At 53.9% G+C, this 21,905-nt stretch overlaps 1 protein-coding gene across 6 annotated transcripts in view; it reads left to right on the top strand.

The window, feature by feature from the left end:
* The window catches only part of TMEM51 (transmembrane protein 51), a 48,269-nt gene that overhangs the window by 9,326 nt on the left and 17,038 nt on the right, over positions 1-21,905 (top strand). The window contains exon 1 of one of the 6 annotated variants that reach the window (XM_070602701.1): positions 20,274-20,447. The exons of the other annotated variants lie outside the window; for them this stretch is intronic. The gene's annotated coding sequence lies outside the window, so the exon portion shown is untranslated. Of the gene's footprint in view, positions 1-20,273; positions 20,448-21,905 lie in introns of those variants that run through there. 6 annotated transcript variants of the gene reach the window in all.

The raw sequence follows: 21,905 nt of genomic DNA, 5'->3' as shown, positions 1-21,905 counted from the left end.
TCAGTGTGCAATAAATTTTTAGGTGCTGTTATATCATAATTATTTTTTTTTAATATTTTCATTATGATAAGCCCACTACAAACCACACTAACCATTTTGGTAGCCCACAGGGCTTTGTCTCAGGCTGTGGTTGTGGACCCATGACAAGCCCGTCGCTACCCCTTCCCCCCACCCCGGCCCTCTGCTTCTGGGCACAGTAAAGCTGAGTGACCGGGAGACTGCTTTGAAGTGTAGACCGAGGCTCGCTCTGGCTGAGGTCTGGTTTCTGTCTTCTGCACAAGAAATAACTCAGTGTTCTGGGCATAAAGGCATACTGGTTAAAAGTGCGGATTCTGGAGTCAGCCTGTCTGGATTTCACATCTATGAAATGGGGAGAATTATGATGGCACCCTTGTAGGGCTGGGGTGAGGATGAAAGGACACTGTGCTTGTCTCCATAAATGCTAATTCTCTCAGATATAAGGTCCAGCTGCAGAAATTCACAGAACATGAAATTAACCGTTTAAAAAGGGAACAATTCAGGGGCATTTAGTACATTCACAGTGTTGTGCATAAACCTCTGTCTAGTTCCAAAACTTTTTCCGTCACCCCAAGAAGACATCCCATACCCGGGAAGCAATTATTCCCCGCTCCCCTTCCGACCCCCTGGCAACTACTAATCTACTTTCTGGATATTTCATATCAATGGAGTTATGCAATATGTGGCCTTTTGTGTGGGGCTTCTTGCTAATTAAGTTGGTTTTTTTCCTTAAAAAAACCTGTTTTAACCACGCTATTGAGCGGTATGAAGCACATTCATCATGTTGTGTAACCAGCAGCACCATCTTTTTCTGGCACTTTTTCATCGTCCCAAACAGAAACGGAGGAAGGCTTTTTAAATGCCCACATGAGTGGTTCTTTAAACCTTAGCACATGTTAGAACCTTCTGGAGGGCTTGTTAGAGCAGATTGCTGGGCTCTCCTCCGTAATTTCTGATTCACTTGGCCTGGGGCGGGGCCCGAGAATTTGCGTTTCTAACAAGCTCCGGGGGATGCCAGTGCTGTTGGTCGGGGCGGGGGCCACATTGGGATAACCACTGCCTGAGACTGACAGGTCTGTGGGAGAGAGGGGGCGATGACCTCGTTCAGGGGGAGTCAGGGAATCCGAACCGCTAGGACCTCTGGGTAAGAATGAGACCTTAGGTGGTTACGGGGGTGGGGGCCGAGGTGAAGGTGAAAAGGGGGTGCTGAGGGATCAGAGACCATCTCCATCTGAGGAGCCAGGAGGTCCAGCCACCAGAGGGGGACCACAGGGAGGCTAGTGGAGAAGACTCAGGGCAGCCTTTGCCTGGTGGGTGCCCAGCCCCTGTCCGGTGGCCGTCCTGGCGATGCTGTTGGTCAGCAGGATGAACGGTCAGAAGGAATTGCTGGACAGACATTGGAGGACAGAGGACAGGCTCCAACCTGCTGGACCGCAGGGCACCTGTCCGTCACCACATCCACCTCTGATGACCTCCAGGGTGTCATGGCTGCTGCCTCACTTCCACCTCCCAAATTTCCCACAGGTTCCTCTTTCAGCCAATTTTAACCTAGAACCAGACAGGGAGGGGGATTCTGGGAGAAGCAGTTCCAGCTTAACCAAGTTGACACAGCATAAACTCCCACAACAGATCAATGGATCCTTGCCGTGGAGCCACCTCCCTCAGCCCGCAGGCGGTTCTAGGGGCTCAGCTGTGGGTCCCCCAGATCTCCCCGGGGGGCCCTCTGGCTGGCACAGATGTGGCCCCCCCCAGCAGTCCTCTGCTCTCATCATCAGTCAGCTGGATCAGAACGCTCAGGGACGACTTAGAAACAGATTCCCAGGCCCCCACCTAGGCCGCTGAGTCAGACTCCAGCAGTGGGACACAGGAATCTGGATTTTTAACGTGTTCTCTGCTTGATTCACATATCCAACCAAATTTGGAGCTCCTGACATACGGAACAGAAAGTGGGCTCTGGGGCCAGACAGACGTGGGTTAGAGTTCTGGTTCCGTGCTTGTTAGCTTTGTGATCTTGGGCAAGTGACTTACCCTTTCTGATCTGATACCGTCTACTCATCTGTAAAATGGGCGCAGTGCCTGCCTTCCTCCTGGAAGGTTGTGGGGACTGAATGACAGTGTGTACTGAACTTGTGGCATGTAAAATGTTATGCTCCTTAATACAGGTAATAATTTGCGTTGACATGTCTAGGGGTATGTCAGAGGGGCCCAAAGTCTTCCTTTCTTCATAGGAATCTGGGCCTCACCCTGACCATATTCTTAAACAGATTGTTTTCCTGACGTGGTGAAAACTGGGCTTTCTTTCCCCGTGTCTCAGCGCACACTCCAGGCATTGTTTCATATAAATATCAGTTGCTTATTTCTTCTTTAGGCAAATTTCACAAATTCCATCTTTAAAAAAAAGATCATTCCATCAGGACCATTCCAACTTCCAGCCCTGTTTGTCTCAAAACTCTCTTTCTTGAATCTGGACTCTCTGAAGTTTTCTGTAACTTCGAACATTTCTGTGACGGTCTCTCCTTTCGCGTCGTCTGTCATTTTGACACGCGGTGAAATTGCTGTGGTCTGTGGGGCAGAACGAACTGCTTCTGCGAGAAAGCAAGCTGGCAGCTTTCATAGCGCTGCCCCTCGGTGGGTCAGACCCGCGCCTCCCGGGCCTGGCTGTTTGATGAAAGGAGCGTTGACTTTGAAGTGTGCCTTTAGAGAAGCTGTTATTCTAAAGCGAGCAAAAGCAGCAATAAGGAAAACAGAGGGTTTTGCATTTCAGCCGCAAGGAGGGAGGGGAAGGGTAGGGTGATTTGCATAGTCAGAAATCAGGGAGGGGGGCCTTTCCAGAATGGCTGTCAGCATGAGGCAGAGGCTCAGAGACCGGCGTGCATGGGGCACCTCTGGGTGGGATGCAGGGTCCTGCCCCTTGGCCACATGTCTGTGGCCTTCACTGACGTGATCTCACCATCTTACTGTATCGGCCTCGACTCTTGAGATTTTTCATCCTGTGAGCATTCATTATTTGCCAAGGTTTCCCCGTCTTGGTGAGGGGCCTGTGGTAGCCAGCTCAGGCCGCCATGGCAAGCACCATAGACAGGGGATGGGGGCGCCTAAACAACAGAAACTTATTTTCTCACAGTTCTGGAGGCTGCAAGTCCAAGATCAAGGTCCAGCCTGGCCAGGGTCTGGTGAGGGCTCTCTTCCCGGCTTGCAGGTGGCTGCCTTCTTGCTGTGTCCTCACATGGCCTTCTTCCTGAGTGCAGGGGTGTGGCAGGAGAGAGAGCATGAATCCTGCCCGCCCCACCCTCATGACCTCATCTAATGCTAATCACTTCCCAGAGCCCCGTCTCCAAACACTGTCACACTGGGTCAGGGCTTCCACAGAGGAATTTCACTTCAGTCTGGAACAGTGCCCTACCTTCCTCTAGGTTGCTCAGGCCAAAATCATCTGTGCCCCCTCATCTCTCCCTTTACAGTCAAATCCATCACAAGTTCATCTCCATCTGTCGACTTTGACCTGGGCTAGGAGAGTAACCCCCTAACCGACTCCCTGCCACCCCTCTGCCTTCTCCATCTTCCAAGGTTATTTCTGCCTCAGGACCTTTGCACTCACTGCCACTTCTGCCTGGGATTCCCCCACCTTCCCATCCTGCTGTGCTGCTCCCTTGTTGGTCTCAGCTGAAATGTCACCCTCTCCAAGAGGCCTTCCTCGATTGCCTTGTCTAAAGAACCACCTCTGCCTTTTCTGTTATTCTGTTTTCTGAACAATTCTTGTTAATCTGTCCCTTCACTTGTTTGTCTCAGTGGAAGAGAAGCTTCATGAGATCCGGCCCTTGTCTTGCTCCCTCATCCGTTCATCGTGCCTGGCACCCAGGAGTTGTGCAGTGAATGTTTGTTGAATGAATGAATGAAGTCAGCAGAGATTTGTTGACACTTTGGGATGTGTACAGTTCCTGCCCAGAGTTAGAGGAATCCCAGGGAAATATAAAAATGCCAAGAGGCTGCAGTGAGAAGAACACAGATGTGAAGCCCTTCCTGCTTAATTTCAAATTTGGTTAAAGAGAGAAAGTGGAAATGAGAATTACGCCCTCGAGACCTGTCGAAGTGGCCAGCAGCCGTTGGGTAATATGAGGACCTGCGTTGGCAGAGCTCAGGAGGGGAGAGCCACCACTCGCTGGCCACGGCGGGAGGCTTCGCAGAGAAGGGAGTGAGAGCTGGATGTGGAGGGTGGTTACACAGCCTTTATGGGTGCTGGGGGAGGAGAGAGCGCCAAGGCAGGGAGACGGGACAGCATGCAGAGGATGTGAGCAGACCCGCAGGACCAGGGTCGTGACATCAGGACCGGAATTTCCTCCTTGGATGTGCCCCGGATGTTGCACTGTCCTTTCTCCTGGGAGAGAGCAATGTCTTTATCCCTCTGGTATCGTTGGGGCCTAGGACAGGGCCCTGCACAAAGCGGGTGCTCAAGGAACCCTCACGGAAGGTTGGATGGGGTAGTCCAGACGCTGCCGGGAGAGCCAGACTTGTCCTGTGGGCTGTGGGGACTTGTCTGAAGTTTTGATAGACACAGTGGCTGGAGGGGTGACATGGCTGGGCCTAGGGGCTGAGAAAGCCCCGGAAAAGTGAGTGACAGTAATGATTGCAATCAATCAGGCCTGAGAAATGGGAGGAGGATGGATGGAGCAGGCAGAATCATTGAAAAGAAAGAAACAAGTTTGGGGACCAACGGAATGTAAAAGTGGATGGGGGTTGTAAACGCACATGTCTGAAAGGAGGCAACAGGGGATGTTAAGGAGAGAATCTGCCAGATGTGAGGCAGCAGGGAGTGGTGGGGATTGTGGCAAAGTGGGAGGCAGGCCCTTTCACAGGACGCAGCTATGACTAAGCACCAGCGGCTTGTTACATGTGAGAATTTGGGCCAGGGTTACCAGATTTGCAAGTTTCATATCTGAGATCACCCATGTTCTCAATATTGGCAACTCTTCTATATTATATAAAATAAATAACACTTCACAGGTGAGTAAGATACATCCACAGGCCAGATACAGCCCTCGGGCTGCCAGTTTGAGACCTGGGAGAGTGTATGTGTTGGGAGATGGACCAAGGAGGGAAGGGAATGCCAAGGTCACTGGGAGGATGGTGAGCTCTTGCACTGTATTTAGGAGGTCTGGAGGAGAAAGGGTGGGCAGTGGGTGGGCGGGAGGTGGGGAGTGGAAGATGTTGAGGTGATGTGGACGGTCATGTGACAAAGGAGGACTTAGGCTGATGAAAACAACTGATTCTAGGGAAGCAGCTGAATTGCAAAGGCAGTTGGCTGGAGACGGGAGGGGGCCTGTCACTGTGGTTGATTGCTGATGGGCATGGAGGGCGTCTCTCTGAGACCCTCTCTGGGCTTCTGTAAGGGGTTTATTCTGTTTTGGAGTTTGGGGGTGGTTTTGCTTAAGGTCATCCGATTTGGACCCTGCTAGGAGGCAAATGTAAGAATGCTGGTTTTGGGGCTGGCCTGGTGGCGCAGCGGTTAAGTGCACACGTTCTACTTCGGGTACTTGGGGTTCGCTAGTTTGGATCTCCAGTGTGGACATGGCACCGCGCGGCAGGCCATGCTGTGGTAGGCATCCCACATATAAACTAGAGGAAGATGGGCACGGATGTTAGCGCAGGGCCAGTCTTCCTCAGCAAAAAGAGGAGGATTGGCAGCAGATGTTAGCTTAGGGCTAATCTTCCTCAAAAAAAAAAACAACAAAAGGAATGAAGAAATGCTGGTTAAAGCCATGGGGACAGGGCTTTGAGTCCTGGCTCGGCCCCTTGCTCTCGGGGACCTTAGGCGGAGTCTTCCGTGCCCCCGTCTCCTGGGTCTCTTGTCATACGTGGTGGGAATGCCAGCCCCTCCCTGCTGCTTATGCCCCACACGATTGTTAAAACTGTTCTCCTGAGACCACTGACTCTCACTCCGCAGGGCCCCGGCTTTCTCTCCTGAAACGAGAGGCTCAGGAGGGACGGGCCCCGGATCTTCCTGGTTCCCTGCATCCCGCCTGGGCCTTGTGAATCCCACCTCAGCAGAGTGGGCCGCTCTCCCCCAGCCGCCTGGAGCCACAGCCCACCCCGCATCTGGAGGAACCTCCCTTCACTGCTCAGGAGCTCTCAGCCCCCTGGGGGGATCCTGAAGAACAGTTATCAGCCTCCTCCGTGGTCGGGGGACCCGCAGGGCATCCTGAGGCCCCGGATGCCTGATCCGGTGTAGTTTTGTGGGACAAGGGCCCTGTCCTCATGGGGCTTGCCATCCCTGGCAGGAGGGAGGGTGACACAGGCTCTTCAGGAAATAACACGAGAGCACAGTGTTGGTAATGACATTTGCTGAGTGCTGACTGTGGGCCAGGCACTGGGTTGTCTGGTTTATCTGGATGGTTTTACGTCAGCCCCACCGCAGTGCTTTAAGGTCGGTTCCATTACAACGCCCACTTTACAGACGAGGAAACTGAGACTCATGCGGTGAAGTCGCTTGCTCCCCTCCCTCCCTCCGGTTGCAGAGACGGCTCCCTGGCTGGCAGAAGGCCCTGTCGTGTAGCTGTACAGAGCCAAGCAAGTGGGTACATTGGGGGCATCTTGGAGGACGTGGATTAAGGCTGAGACCAAAGGGGAGGAGAACACAGCTGGAGGGAAAGAGGCTGTTCAACCAGATGTAAGCCGTGTCCTCTGTTTCCGGGCCCCGTGGGTGGGGGGAATATTGCTCAGTTGTCAGGAGTCACCAGTTATATCCCCAAACCTAAAGCGGAAGCGAGATGACGGCCTAGGGCCGCATCAGTAGTGACCGTGGGGAGGATGCTCAGCATGGTGTTGAATGTGACTTCCGTCTGGCAACTCCATTGGAGAAATGCTACCTTCTGGTACATCCTCTTCACAGCTCAGCTGAAATACTTGCTCAGGTTCATCCAACCAGGATGCGGTGTAGCTGGGGCTCGAAACTAGGGCTTTCTAACTCCGGAGCCAGAATGTCTAAGCCTGGCCCGACAACGCCTCCTTTCCTTGGCAAAGGTGTTAGGACTTGGCTGAGTTGACCCACAGGCCACGGGAGGCACATGTGGCCGGAATTCCTGGGGCAGAGCTGGGAGGCAGTCCTGGGAGAGGAATAAATTGGTCCCTGGTCCTCCCTGGCCGGCTGCCACACTGTGGCTCTCCCAAGCCTCACCTGCCCTGCCGGGTCCTTCCACGCTGCCTGTCTCTGCCTCCTTACGCCCGCTCAGCCCCCAGGCTCCGCCGTGGTCCACACCTGGGATAAGGGTCTGCGGCTTTCCTGAGCATCCGGGAAGCTTGCTAAAAGCAGGTCCTGGGCCCCACTCAGATTCCGACGCTGTGAGTCCATCCTGGGGCCCCAAATCTGCGTATTTAGCAAACCCTGCCCTACCTCTGCGAGGATGGGGTTGCGGGAGTCCTCGGTAACAGCAGGTCACAAGTTACCACGCCCTCTGCTTCCTGACTGCCACCTCCTTTTGTACGACTCAGGTTGTAGACTCCTTACTCCAGGATCATCGAGTAGTACTGCCAGTGTGCCCATTTTACAGATGAGGAAAACGAGGCTCAGAAAGGTGATTCGACTTGCCTAAGGCCACCCAGACAGACCTGGATTTTAATCCTCACTGGGTCTAACCACCCTGCTTTACTGCCTTGCCCAGTGGGTGTGGGGTCCCTGGTGGGGTTTAGAGGACAGGCTGCCAGTGATGCGTTTTCATCAGTGCATTCGTCTGTAGACCACCGGGGAAGGAGGCGGGACACTCAGTCAGAGCCTTGGTAACCGGAATGTTCCTTCTCCATCTCCGTGGGCTCTTAAACCCTGGTCTGAACAGCTGACATCATTCATCAGAACAAACCACCCAGAATCAGTTCAGCTTTCAAAGCTGAATGTGGATGAAAATGTGGAGAGACTCAGGGATCGTTGTTGAGGCAGACGGACCCCCTGTGATCCTGAGCAGGTCCTGTAAGCTCCGGGGGCCTCCTGCCTGGATAGAGGGCTTCCCGGGGAGCCGACCAGGGCGCCCCACCCCAGCTGGGCTGCTGCAGCTCCGGGAGACAGGCCTGAGGCCAGCGCTCCTGCCGCCCGGGCAGTCCTGCTCCTGTGTGTTTGTGACGGGAGGCGAACATCTGCCCGGACACAGGCTCTACACGAGCATTCACGGCAGCGTGTGCGTAACAGCGCAAACGAGGAAGCAGCCCAGGTGTCCACCGCAGGTGGAGAGATAACAACGTGATGTATGCACACCGTGGCCTGCTGCTCTGCACCATGAAGGAAGGAAGAAACGTTGATGCAGCAACACACCGGCTGAACACGGGAAGGCGGACGGAAGAGCACATCCTGCACGAGTCCCACTGGATAACCCTCCGGTACGGGCAGTGCCGACCCGTAGTGACAGAGCAGATCTCGCTGGCCTGCGGTGGGGAGTGTGGCTTCATTGGCAGAAGGCACACACCGGGAACTTTCTGGGGTGACAGAAATGTCCTATGTCTTGATCTGGGCAGTGGGTACATGGACGTCTATGGTTGTCAAAACTCGTCACGTTTTACACTAAGCCCTGTGCATTTTACTGGATATGAATTATGCTGTAAGTAAGCGAGTCGATCAGCAGATGCTCCGCCCCAGCCCCGGCAGCTCACAGTCCGCAGGTCTTGAGAGAGGGATCTGCATTTTCAACAAGTGCCACAGACGGTGGTGACCCCCAGCCTGGAGGGGACCCCCCCAGACTAATGGCTAAACTCTCTGCTGGCGAGGACGGCTGCATCTTTGAAGATGTCAGACACTTACTGTTAGTCTCTGTTTAAACATAAATCTAGCTGGGGTCAGAGTCTGGCCCCGGGGCTGACTCCTGATAATCCCCAAGACCAGCTCTAAGCCACGGACAAAGCATGCTGTCACCAGGCTGATCCTGGCCGTGTGCCGAGCGTCACAGGGTCTGCTATGCTGGGAGCAGAGGGCAGGATGCCGTGCAGGGCTGCAGACATCTGCTGGGCACCAGGCAGAACGAGACAGGCCCTCTCTGGGTTCTGTCTCCCTGGCGGCCCTCCAGATCATAATGATTTTGGTGTGTTGAGGAGCTGTTGTGTTATAGACACTGTAATGGTGGTTTTGTGTACGTGTTGAATGATTTAAGAGGATGTGTGCAGTTCTTAGGATCCTGGTACTCAGAGTCAGCCTAGGCTGAGCTGGGCGGGTCCAGGCTGCAGTCCGATGGGAGGCTGTCTTTGCCTTCGAGGACGCAACAGGACAGTCTCCTGGGCCGCCCGTCGTGACAGGGAGCCAAAGGCCTTTCGAACCATGTCCAGGGAACCTGAAGGTCGGTGATGAAACCCTCTCTTGGGTTCTCTCCTCTTGGAAAACTCAAAGCCTTGATCCCAGCCATTGCCCCTGTCTCCTGGCCACCACTTTTACCCCATAGGAAGAGACTCGGGGCTGACTGTCCCTGTCATGACGCACGGCACCCTTCCTGCCCCGAGGGGAGGGGGCGGCAGCAGACGAGCTCGAGGTGGACACACGATCCTTTGGTTTGTTGATTTTGTGTGTTTGCTGTAATTTTTTGCCTGCATCTTGGGAACCACAGTGTGTTTCTCAAGCTGCTATGTTTCCTCTGGGTTGAAAACAAAAATAAAAGGCAAACTGTCAGACCGTGACGTCCAGCTGCCTGCACGAGGCTCCGTGAGAGCTGGTGTATAAATGAAAAATGTGTGACCACGCTCGGCTGAAAGCTGAGCGGCCACACAGCACAGCCGGTCGCTTCTGGATTCAAATCCCCTCTCTCTTCTTGGCTGCGTGACCTTGAGCCTGTGTCAGGCTGCCTCTCTGAGCCTCAGTTGCTTCATCTGTAAAATGGGCACAGTCGTGGCACCCACCTCACGGGGCTGGTTTGAGACCGAGCAGTGAAGGTCTCAGCATAGGGCCTGGCACGTGGTACAGACTCAACAACTCAACAGGAGTTAGCTGACGTGATCATGGGTATGGCAGGAGCACTCTGAGTTGAACTGTTCAAGTTCTGCGTCTCTCACCAGCTGGCTGTGTGACCTTGCGCAAATTACTTCACCTCTCTGAGCTTCAGGTTCTTCATTTGCAAAATTGAGACCCCTGTGTTCCCTTTGTAAAGGATTGTCCTGAGGATTAAATTGAGGGAGATAACTACCAAAGGCAGCCTGGCACAGAGCTTAGGACATACAGGTGCTCCAGAAATGGTAGTGGTTGTGCTGGTGATATGACAATGGGGACACGTGGCCCTGACTCTGGAGAGGTTGAGCACGCTCGTGAGTGCCCCCCGAAGTGTCCTGGAGCTGCGATGGTGGGGGTACCTGTTACAGCCCCAGCGACAAGGGACGTGGCAGACAGGAAGGGCTGTAGAAGGAAAGCACTAGACCTCTAACGATGAACATTGCTTGCCTGGTGGCTGAGAGGGGGAGGCGTGCCAGCCGCACAGAGGGCACAGACGTACCCCCCCTTCCTTCGCGTGAGTGGCACCCGCGGCTTCCTCATCAGGCTTGTTTCTGACTCTCGCCTGGAGGTAAACGGTTACCGCAGCAGTCTTTGGGAACGTGTGGCTGGACAGGCCCTGCTTACCCAGATCCGAACACAAAGATGTCATTTACCCAAAAGCACGGAAGGATAATGATTCCCCAGCGGCAGGATTCTTTATTTTGTAGACATATTTGCTGGGAAATTCTTTCAATGTCACGCCCCCGTCGTGCATTTAAAATGCTGTTTGATTTACAAATAAGAGGGCGGGACGAGTGTCGTGATGGGGGTCCGATCCCTCCCCGCCCGGCCCCAGTGGACCCCTGCTCTGCCTGTCACCCGCCGTGAGAACTTGGGTCATGAACTCTCCTTCCTCGTCTGTAAGACGGGGATTCACGTAAATAGTCCCTCTCTCGCCTCACGGGTTTCATGAAGAATAAACAAGATAATCCTCGTAAAGAAAATTGACTGCCACCTAGGCAGGACTCGATACTTGCACCTATTATTAATTCCAAAAATATTTGCAGAATGCCTTCCATGTGCCTGGTGCTGTCGACCCAGGATTCTGCCTGTCTGACCAGCTCCCCGGCCGCTGAGGCTGCTGGTCCACGGACCACGCCGCGAGTGGCCAGGCCTGGAAGAGGGCAGAGGGGGGCCGGGGTCCGGATGGCAGAGCACCTGGGAGACAGAGGGGGCATTTGGTTTTTGTTCTCGGGACAGTAGGAAGCCAGGCAGGCGAGTGACATGACTGAGGACACTTCTAGAAGTTCATTTTAGCTGCGATGTGGGGAGGACTTGCTGGGGCAAGGGGACATCAGGGAGCCCAGCTCGGAGGCCCATGCCGTTGTCCAGGAGACGATGGCAGCCACGGAAGAGGCAGGAAGTCGGTTTATTTGAGAACTTTGGACATGTAGAATTGATAGCTCTTGCTGAGGTGCTGAATATAGATATCCTTAATAATCATAATATATATTATCATACAGGCTTCTTAAAAAAATTTAGACCGATAATGTAGAACAGTCGTTCTCCGATGGGGCGTCTGGTCCCCCCAGGGGCATTTGGCAATGTCTGGAGACATTTTTGGTTGTCACAACTGGAATCGAGATGCTACTGGCATCTAGTGGGTAGTAGAGACCAGAGATGCTGCTAAATATCCTATGACACACAGAATAGGCCCTACAACAAAAAATGATCGGGCCCAACATGTCAGTGGTGCCGGGGTGGAGAAACCCTGGGGCAGAAGTATAGAAAGTCGGGGGTGCACAGCCCCCCTCCCATCCCCTCAGCCCCACAGCCCAAAGATAACCACCGTTGCACAGTTTGCTGCCAAACCGTCCCGGTGGTGATCTGTGCAGATACATAGATCTCCTGTGAACCGTCTCACTCTGGAAGGAATGCTCAGGAATGCTCAGGACTTGGGAGCATGAAGCCCGGCTTAGGGGTGGGCATCTGTTTGTTTTGCCGCATCTCTTCTGCTCCCACCCTATGCTGAAGGTCACTGCCCAGCCACGGGGCCAGGAGGGGGGCCAGTGGCCCAAAACCTTATTGCTCTATAAATTGTCATCTGCTTTCTTCTCTCCAAAGAGCTCTCTAGAAACTGTATATTGGTGTGATGCAGGCAGCCGCCCTAACTGGGACTAACTCATAAAATCCAAGAATTCCAGTGCCAGAAGGAACTTGGAGATAATCTAGTCCCACGCTACCTCTTATTTCACAGATGGGCACACTGAGGCCCAAGACTTTTTGTAAATGGGAAAATCCTTTCATGTTAAATAGTCCCTTCTTAATTTATTGGGGTTTTAATTTCAGATTTTTTTTTCCTGAGGAAGATTGGCCCTGAACTAACATCTGTGCCAATCCTCCTCTATTTTGTATGTGGGTTGCCACCACATCATGGCCACTGATTTCAGACTTTCAATGAAATGCCTAGTGACAGCTTATGTTTCTGGGTTTTTTTCTTGGTGGCGTCCATACGTGAGGTTGGTTACAATGGCTGACAAAGGGACGTAGTTCAGCCTTATAGTTCGTGAACACTGTGTGTAGACCCCGGCTGGTCAGGGACAAACACTTCCTCAGTTCACAGCAAAATTAGAAAACCGAGGACCGCGTATTAAATTTCCCTGATATCAAAATTAATCTCCTGAGGCGTGTCCTTCTTGCCAAGATGCCCTCCCGCTCCTCTGCCGCCGCGCCGGCCGTTCTGCGTGAGAGGGAGGCAACAGGAGAGGGGACGAGGCTTTCTGTTTGGGTTTTGTTTTGTTTTAACGCCCTTACTTGGGAGAAGAGGAAGCTTGCAACCCAGTGTCAGTCCTCTCCAAAGACTGGAGGGAATTTACGGGTCTGTGAACCCCGTAGTCTGGGAAGCACTGGTTTCGTCTCTTTCCACTGGCTGAACTGAGGCTTGGCATCATTTTCCAGTGCCCTTGGAGCCCCACGGCCGTGCCGAGGCCACTTTTCAAGGTGGCCTCAGATGTGGAGTGCTGCGGCCTCTGGCCATCCCCATCAGCCCTGCCCTCGTCCCTCAGGAGACCCCACAGAGCTCCCCCAAGTGGAACGAATGATGCCCATCCCAAGCGAGGACCCTTTAGGTCCAGGAGGGCTCCTGTGGCGGCAGTGAGGGTCCCAACACCTCGGCCAGCTCTGGTCTCCAGCGGCCGGCCCTCTCGCCGCCCCGGGAGCAATTCAGCTCCCTGCCCAGCCCGTGGAGGTGGGGGAGCTCTGCCATGAGGCGGGGGCGCCTGCGGAAGGCTCCTGGGAAGCCTTCCTACCTGTTCTTCCAGACCCCTTGGGTGCGCAGAAGGGCCTGAACACCAAGCTAAGGGCTTTGCTCTTTGATCCTTGGGCACTGGGGAGCCACCGAAGGTGTCTGAGCAGGGGAGTGACAGGATAACAAAGTCTATTTCAGGAGGATAAACATGGCAGAACCGGACAGAAAAGAAAGACTGGGGGCAGGAGCCAGGCAGGGACAGTGCAGTGTGGGGGCCACCCTGAGTGGCAGCAGTCGGAACAGAAAGGAGGAAGGGATGGGCATTTGTGATGGAAGGACTGGGAGGGAGAATTCAGGCCTGGATGCGGGGGAGCTGGGGGTCATGGGTGAGCTGGGTTTCCAGCCCAGATGAGAAGGATTGTGGCTCTGCCAGTGTGGAAACTCCTGGCCTCAGTTATCTGTAGAGCGGGGTGAGAGGTAGGGCTGTGGGGACGATGAAATGAGATCATGCATGGAAATCAGCTCTGGCCTGAGGGGAGCGGTAGGCAGGTGTGAGGAGCCAGAGGGCCCTTGTGAGCAGGGCTCTATCCTGGGGGTGCTGGGGAGCCATGGAGGGATTTTTGACTGAGGGTGTGTGGTCACATTTGCCTTTTGAGAAAGACTCCCCCAAAAGCATTGTAGAGAGGGCAGGCCAGGAGGCCACGGAGGAGGCCCTTGTGGTCCCTATCCAGGTGAGGTGTGAGGTTGGTCTGGACCAAGAAGGAGGTGGCGGTGGGAATGCAAACTGGTACACCCACTATGGAAAACAGTATGGAGATTTCTCAAAAAGTTAAAAATAGAAATACCCTATGACCCAGCCATCCCATTACTGGGTATCTATCCTAAGAACCTGATAACAGATATCTCAAGAGTCCGTTGCACCCCTATGTTCATCGCAGCATTATTTACAATAGCCAAGACGTGGAACCAGCCTACATGCCCAGAAACTGATGATTGGATAAAGAAGATGTGGTATATATACACAATGGAATACTACTCAGCCATAAAAAAAGACGAAATTGGCCCATTCACAACAACGTGGATGGACCTCGAGGGCATTATGTTAAGCGAAATAAGTCAGTCAGAGAAAGACGATCTCTATATGACTCCACTCATAGTGGAAATTAGTATATTGAGAAGGAGATCTGATCGGTGGTTACCAGGGAAAAGGGGGGGTGGGGGGAGGGTACGGAGGGGGTAGTGGTGTACCCACAACATGACTAACAAAAATGTACAACTGAAACCTCACAAGCTTGTAATCTATCATAACATTAATAAAAAAATAAATAAAAATAAATAAATAAAATAAAATAAAATACCCCCCCCAAAAAAAAAAAAAAAAAAGAAGGAGGTGGCGGGCCATCCTGGGGTGGCCTCTCCCCAGCCCATCTTTCTTGTTGTCCCCTTTATGCTCTGGCAACTGCTGCGATGAATGTGGGTGGCAGGCGTGTGTCCTGGCAGCCCTGCACTGGGGCTCTCCGTGACCGTTGGCCTATCTGTGTATGCAAACCATATGCTGGGCCAGCCCCTGCGACAGCCGGCGGGACAACAGAGGCCTAGGTGTTTGACCAGAGAGGCAGCAGCTGCCCAGTGGGAGTGTGAAGCCCAGCGCTGGGTTCACCTTCCCTTCCAAAGCATCACCCCCAGCCCCCCGGCCACCCCCTTGCCCCCGTGGTCTCCCCAGCCCCTCCCTTGCCTCTTGGGGACCAGATCTGCAGCCGTCCTGCCACTCTCCTCTCCTGTCTTCCTCCTCCTGGGCTGTCACTGTGTCCTCTCCGTTTTTGCCCACTTTTCTCTCCTTCTTTGGGTTGCTCCTGCCTCTCTGTTCCCTCCTGTCCTTCCTCCCCAGCGTGTCGTCTCTCCTAGTTTCTTCTCTGTTGTCCCTCTTGGGCATGCAGGAGGCTGAGGGCAGAGTCTCTGGGGCGGCTCAGTGCCTGGCCACAGGGTAGAGAGACGGCATCCCCTCAGGCGTGTCCGCCTGTCCGTTCCAGTACCTTTCTTTCTTTTTTCCCGGTGTCTCTCTTTGCTAGAAGTACGTTATAACCTTAGCAATAACGTTTTCAGGGGCAGGCCTGGTTCTTCTCCCTCTAATTCTGCTGACCGCCTAGAGGCATTCCCAGCCCAGTGATTTCTGGCAGTATCCACGGGTGGCCTGTTCTAGGGCAGAGGCCTGGGGGGAGGTTTGCTAACCATCAGCCCAGCGATTGTGCCCTTCCTCAGTCAGTGCACGGCCACAGGCCCCTCTCGCTCTCAGTGAGTGACCCGAATAGTCATCCTCAGAACATCCCAGCCAGTCTTGGAAAGAGACCCCGTACCCCTGGAATTCAGGCCTTGAGTCTCGCCGAGTTCAGGACTCCCCCCTCTGCTTGCAGCCTGTCTGTGCAGTCTGAGGATGCGCAACCGGAAGGTGGTGGCGGAGGCCCGCTCAGTGAGCACCAAGCTGGCCTCAGAAAGGGGAGGCCGGGGGACCGCTGGTGGTTTGCTTTTGTTTTTGTTTTTATAGTCATCGTTTATTTTAATTTTTTTTATTAGGCAAGAGGGTATGTATGGGTTCACACAGGGGAAACGTGGGTATGTCCAGCTGGGTTCATGGGTTCGATGGTGTCCCTGGAGCCTGGCTCCCCCTCCCGCTCAGCTCGCCTGTCCTCCGTGCTGGCTCCCTCCTCAGAGGCCCAGCTGGCCACCGCAGCTCTCTGCATCCCATCCTTCCTAGAAACCCTGCAGGGACGGGCCCAGCAAGGAGGCCCCCCCTTGGGGAACAGGAAGATCTGATTGGCCAGGCCCGGCCACGCCCAGGTCCAGGTGGCCCGTCCCCCGCCTCCAGTGCCCCTCTTTGGAAGTGACTAGTGCAGCAGCCTCTGGACAGCTTGGGGGCACGCAGCGCCGTCTCCGAAGGGTCCCTGCAGAGAGTTCTGGCATAGTGCTCAGCATCCCTCAGATTGTCCGTTTGGGATTTTCCTGTCCAATACTGAGTTTTGTACAGAGAGGGCATACCTGTGGGTGCCTGGCACGGGGTGGTTTCTCCGAGAGCCTGGGTCTCCGCGCCCCCAGCACCTGGAGCACAGGCAGGCGTGCTGCGGCTGCGCAGTGAATTCATGTGGACTCAGTGACTGGAGGGCCGGGGCGGCTGGAGTTGGGCAGCCCCGCTCCTGCCCCCAGGGCCGCCCCCACCGGGCAGCTCCACCTGTCCGTGCCCAGCGTGTGGGGGGCACTAAGGAAATAGCAGCTATTGTATCATTGTTGTTACTCTTGTGACTCCACCGTTGCTATTGTTCAACCTAGAAGGTTCTCTCGGCTCCAGGAGCCATCTTGACCCTTGCTGACTCTCTCCCTCTGGCTACCTTTGCTTTAGTAAGCCCGCTCTGTGCCAAAATGTGTGGCCTTACGATTCCTCCAGTGATCTTCAGATCTGAACAACCCACAGGGTGGATCAAGGGTCAGACCTCACAGATCCTTAAACTGTGCGGTCCAGGCCCTCTGTGGGGTAGACAGTGTGGCCTAGCTCCTGGCCTGAGGCGACAGGGGACATGACTGGAACACCCACAGACTCACCGGAGACCTTGACACCCGCTGTGGGGCTTCTGGGTGGACGGTCTGGGCTCGAATGTGGACGGTGCAGGTTAGGAGCCTGTGGTTTCTGACTGGTCACTGCCCTCAGCCCCCTTCCCTCTCATGGTGGGGACAAGGGAGCAGCCAGGGGGCGTTTTGATGATCCAGGTTGCATACATGCCGTGCAAGCGTGTCCTGCTCAGTGCCCAGGCCCAGGAAGTGCTCTGAGCGTGGGCTTGAGTTGCAACCCTCAGCACTGTGCTGGGGGGGCTCAGAGAGGGGCGGAGTCCTTGGACATGAGATGCAGCTTCAGGCGGCCCCTTGAGCTCTGAGTCACGGCCTGACCTGGGTGGCGGAGAGACACAGGGTCAGCTCCCAGCCCTGACCATCAGCTTCTGAGCAGGATACTTAAGACACTGGCATTTGTCTCTGTCATTCAGTGGTCTGGGACAACCCCAGGGGCCTTCACTCTCTCTGCCATCAGCAAACCTCTGCTTCTGATGTTGGACCGAGGAGTGCCTTGCCCATGGAGGCAGTATATAGATGTTTGAAAACTCCTCTTGAAGCCTGGTGTGGGGCAGTGGGAGGCAGGATTTCAGAGGGACTCTGGACTCAGCCTGTCTGGGTTACACTTGTGCTCTGCTACTTATTAACGCGAGACTTTGGACAAGTTACCTGACCTCTCTGGGCCTCAGCGTCTGCATCTGTAACGTAGGGATGAAGGTAGTGGCTTCTCCTTGAAGGTTAGGTGAGATAAGCCAAGCTCAGAGCCAGCAGTCGATGGTGTTGGCTGTTCTTATCGTGACGGAAAGATGCATGCTTTTGAAAAGAAAAGGCCCTCTTCTAAAATGCATACTCCCCCCAAGTTGTCATGTGACACACATCGTCTCCATCCAGGTCTGCCTGAAGCTCTGAGAGCCATGCTGCTGGGTACCAGAGTGGGCACTTATCCAGGGGGACAGTCTGTGGAGGGCCAGTGAACTCCTGAAATTGGACAGGACTGTACCTAGGGCCTTATGGTGGGCTGGACAATGACATTATTAATGAATAATGACACACTCCCCAAAAACATCCACATCCTAAGCCCAGAGCCTGTGCATGTGTGACCTTGTATGGTAAAGGCCTTTGAGGATTCACGTTATCCAGACGTGCATGATGTAGTCACGAGAGTCCTTAGAAGAGGGAGGCAGGAGAGTCAGTCAGAGAAGGTGTGCCCGTGGAAGCAGGGGTTGGAACGAAGCGCTCCAGAGACAGAGGAAGGGGCCAGGAGCCGAGGAGTGCAGGCGGCCTCTGGAGGCTGAAGAAGACGAGGAAACAGCTTCTCTCCTGAACCCTCCAGAAAAAATGCAGCCCTGCTGACGCCTTAATTGTAGCCTTCTGCCTCCAGAACTGTAAGAGAAGGAATTTGTGTTGCTTTAAGCCACTAAGTTTATGGGAACTTGTTACAGCACCAACAGGAAACCAATACAGCCCTTCTCGGGGGAGGGTCCCTAGGTGTTTATCAGGTTTTCCCCTGCGTTGACAGGCAGGTGATGAACAGCCACTGGTCCCGAGCATCCCACCTGGCCCAGGAGACCCCTGCTGAGTGTGGTGGCACCCACCTTCCCCTCCTGCTCGGGCCTCCATGTTCCTATGTAGCACATCTGAAGTGCGAATATGTTTTTCACCAGTAATTTCTTTTCTGGAAAGGACTCTGAGAAGCCCCACAGAGCAGCCTGTCCTGTCACGCGGGGTCCCAAATTAGGGCCATTCCAGGTGCCACGGGGCATCCTCCCCTCGTCCTTGATCACACCTGATGCCGGCTCTGGGCCTCCCCTTCTGAGCTGCTGCCGCCTGTCTGAACGGGGAAGCTGGCTGCTGTTTGTGCTGCGGGGTCAGTGGAGGCTCCTCTGTGGGGATGGGCCTCTTAGCCCCTTCTCAAGGGGGCTCAAGTTGGTCATTCACACACCCAAAAGAGCCACAGCTTTTCCACAGAGTGCTCTGCACCCCCCCCCCCCCCCCCCCGCCGGTTTCCCACACACATGACAACAGCAGCCAGCCATGTGCCAATGCTGTGACAGACCTGGCATACGTTATGTCACTGGATCCTCAGAAGCAGCCTCTGCCTTTTACAGATGGGGAAACTGAGGCTTATGGAGGTGAAGTACATTGCCAGGGGTGTGCAGAACTAGACGAAGATGCCATGTATTTATCACTATGTCAGCTACTCATTCTTTCATTAAATACCACTATAGCATTATGCTGTGCTTTTCATTCACTCAACGGACCTTTATTAAGCTCCTGCTGCCTGTGCCAGGCCTCTCCTAGAACGGAGAGAAAGCAGTGGACAAAGCAGAGAATTCCCGCCCCAGAGAGCTCACCTTCCAGAGCAGTCTGTCTGATAGAAATAGAATGCGAGCGCCAGGTATAATTTAAAATCTCCTGGTAACCACATTTTTTTGAAAAAGTGCAAAGAAGCAGGCGAAATTAATTTTAATAATATATTTTATTTAATTCAATATGTCTGAAATATATCATTTCAACATGGAATTAATTAAAAATGTTAATGAGATACTCTTTTCGTCCTCCTAAGCCTTTGAAATCTCCTGGGTATTTTACACTCGCATAAGACATCTCAGTGCAAAGCAGCACCTTTCAGGAGCTCAGATGGCCCCACGTGGCTAGTGGCTCCTGTATCAATGGTGCAGCTCTTGCATAAAGCAGGTTCCCAGTGGCCATCCAGGCAGCCACCTGGGTGTTACTGGTGTCACAGAGCCAGTATCACCCAGTAAACTGAGCAGCCGTCAGTCCCTTGCTGCCACATCTAGTTTGGGACTACGCCGGCCACACCCGGCTCTGGGCTTCTTGTGGCTGGGTTGTTGTGGAATTCGGGGAGCAGCCTTTCTTTGTGGGGTGGCAGGTGGAAATGCTGAGCCACGGCTTGGAACACTGGGTTAATCCAGCCCTTAATTTGTGCCATATCTTCGTCAGTGGCCCATACAGGGCGACTCTCTTGTTTTATTTATTGTTATTTTCTTTCCGTTTTCCCCCGTCCCTGATTCCATTTTTCCTTTCCTCCTCTCCGGGGCCGCCATCCCAGGGATTGAACCGGCCCGGGACCCAGAGTTAGGACTGATTGTGGGGAGCCCTGGCAAAGGACAGTCAGGCTGCTGTTCCATCAGGAGGGGGTGGTCACTGGGCAGGTAAGACAGCAGCATCCTCTGAACTTCTCTGGGACACTTGAGGCTGACCATTGCCCCTCCCTGTTGGCACCTCCCCCTGGAACCTCTGGACCCAGTGCATCCTGGCTCACTGGGCTCTGCCTGCTGAGCCCTTCTCAGCTCCTTCACCCGGGCTGCCCTCTCCCCACTGCTGGCTCAGGCTCCCTCGGAAAGCCTGTTCTGAGTCTCACACTGATCCCTGCGATGATTACATCTGTGCCAGCGCTCTATTGATGAGGGTTTTCCCTGCGTGTTATCTGTTCGGCAAGGTATCATTATTGCCATTTTACAGATAAGGAAACTGAGACTTTGGGGATAAGGAACAGCCAGCTGAGCGGAGGAGCCGAGGCTCGTGCCAAAGTCCTTGCCTTGACCCGCCGTGGCGCTCACCTCCCTGATCTGCGTGTGCCTGTCACCACGGCCCTCCTGGTTCTGGAACTTGTGCCTTCACCCAACAGAGCTGCAGGTACCCGCAGCCGGCCTCCCAGGCTTTGCTCCCACCACCTCGAGCCTCTCGGCCTGACCATCAGACATCCCCCCCATTCCAGTCCTCACCCGGGTTCTCTGTATGGGTCCTTCACTGACGCCCCTAATCTCTCCATCTGAGAACAAGCTGTGACTCTCTCCACCGAGTTCCCCTCTGGGTCTGTGGCTGCGCACCAGTCACCACAAACCAAGCGGCTTCAGAGAACTCTGATTATTTCACGCTCCTGTGGACAAGAGGTCCAGGCACAGCTTAGCCAGGTGCCCTGCAAGGCTGCAGCCACGGTGCTGGCCAGCACTGGGGTCTCACCTGGAGGCTCAAGTGGGGAAGGAGCCCCCTCCAGGCTATTGTGGTCATGGGCAGGATTCACCCCCTTACAGTTGTCCGAAGAAAGGCCTCATTGTCTTGCTGGCTGTCATTTTGAGGCCACCTCGGGTCCTCGCGAAATGGGTCTCCCCCTAAAATGGCTGTGCACTTTATCAAAGTCAGCGTCAAGAGAATGTCTCACGAGGCGAGCATTACAGCCTTGTGTGATATAATGTCATACGCAGAACCACCTTCATCTCATCGCTTGTGCCATATTTCATTGACCAGAAACAGGCCGTGGGTCCCACCCCGACTCAAGCAGAGGGGTCACACAGGGGCGTGAGCACCAGGAGGTGGGGGCCATGGGGCCTCCTTAAGAGTCTGCCGACCACACCCTCTCTCTGATTGTCTTGTTTTGATGGCAGGAGGGGAGAGTGGAATGGAGAGACCGCTGTCTGGCTTTGGACAAGAGCTCAGTAAAATACCATCTGGCTCTTGGAGCTCTTGTGATGATAAGGAAGCTCTTACAGGTCAAGCTTTTAGCACTGTCCTTGGCATAGCTGTGAGTCTTATAAATAATAACAAATTTACTGTTACCATTCACCAGGCCTGGGCTGCTTTAGGTGACAAAAAGCCCTAAGTAACAGTAGCTTCAATAAAATAAACCTTTAGGCGGCCGGCCCCATGGCCGAGTGGTTAAGTTCGCGCACTCCGCTTTGGTGGCCCAGGGTTTCACCAGTTCAGATCCTGGGTGCAGACGTGGCACAGCTCATCAGGCCATGCTGAGCCAGCGTCCCACATGCCACAACTAGAAGGACCCACAATTAAAATATACAACTATGTACTGGGGGGATTTGGGGAGAAAAAGCAGAAAAAAAAAAAAGATTGGCAACAGTTGTTAGCTCAGGTGCCAATCTTAAAGAAATAAAATAAAATAAAATAAACCTTCATTTTTCTCCCATGAGAAGAGAGTCCAGAGGTCCGTAGTCCAGGGCTGGGAGGGCAGCTCCGCATTCAGCCAGGACCCAGGCGCTTTCTGTCTTGTTGCTTTCTGGTTCTCTACCTCATGTTCCAGCTTGGCTGCTGAACTCTAGCCATCACATCTACATTACAATCAATAGGAAGAAGGAAGGG

The sequence above is a fragment of the Equus przewalskii genome, chromosome 2 (genome assembly GCF_037783145.1).
Source record: "Equus przewalskii isolate Varuska chromosome 2, EquPr2, whole genome shotgun sequence".
Lineage (NCBI taxonomy): Eukaryota > Metazoa > Chordata > Mammalia > Perissodactyla > Equidae > Equus > Equus przewalskii.
This window is presented reverse-complemented; position numbering and strand designations above follow the sequence as displayed.